Source organism: Nannochloropsis gaditana (assembly GCF_000240725.1).
Source record: "Nannochloropsis gaditana CCMP526 unplaced genomic scaffold scaffold983, whole genome shotgun sequence".
Taxonomy (NCBI): Eukaryota; class Eustigmatophyceae; order Eustigmatales; family Monodopsidaceae; genus Microchloropsis; species Microchloropsis gaditana.
The window spans coordinates 8,367-9,177 of record NW_005802970.1 but is presented as its reverse complement, the minus strand read 5'-3'; positions in this window follow the sequence as shown (position 1 = coordinate 9,177).

Here is an 811-nt window from a genome sequence, read left to right as displayed (position 1 = left end):
TGACGAATTCCTGGAGGCAGGGACAAGCGAGGAGCGGTGAGAGGGGTAGGGGTCATGAAAGAGGGGAGATGAGTCACCTCCCGCCAACAGCCTCTCTCTATTTTCGTCGCCTCCTCCAAGCCCCTCCTCCGATCCGCCCCTTGGTCTTCCCTACCCCACTCTCCATTCCCCCATACCCGCCTCTCCCCCCCCTCCGACCTTAGTCTCCTGCAGATAGGCGTCCTTGTAGCGGGACATGAAAAAGTCGTAGGGCAAGTCCGCGTTACGCGTCGAGTCCTGGAAGAGGGGAGAAGACAGGGGAGAGACAAGATATCGCAAACCAAAGGGCAGGGGGGGGTGAGGCACGGTCGGCTCCAGGACGTCTGCCGACGTTCGAGAAGGTTGCTCCGGCCTCTGTCCCTGCTCCCTCTGCTCCTACCTTGGTAAAGATGCGTGCCGTGTTGGGGTACATGTTGTCGGTGGCAATCATGCCCTTCAGGCCCAAAACCTGGCGCGCAGGGAGGGAGGGAAAGAGGGAGGGAGGGAGGCAAGGGGAAGGAAAGGGACGAAGGGAAGGATAATGAAGGCGATGCCACACACGGGCGGATGCGAGAGTTCGAGGAAGCAATAGGAATGAAAGGGAATAGAAACGCTATTTTCGGATTCGTTTGCCTCCCCCCATGACTCCCCTTTTTTGTTTCCTTCCTTCCGCCCTCCCCTCCTTTCCTCACCTCCGCCCGCTGGTCATAGCCGTACGGGGCCTGGCGACACACGTCAATGGTGGCGGTCTTGCCGCCCGGGTACTTGACGATGACCACAGCTGGGGAGGGAG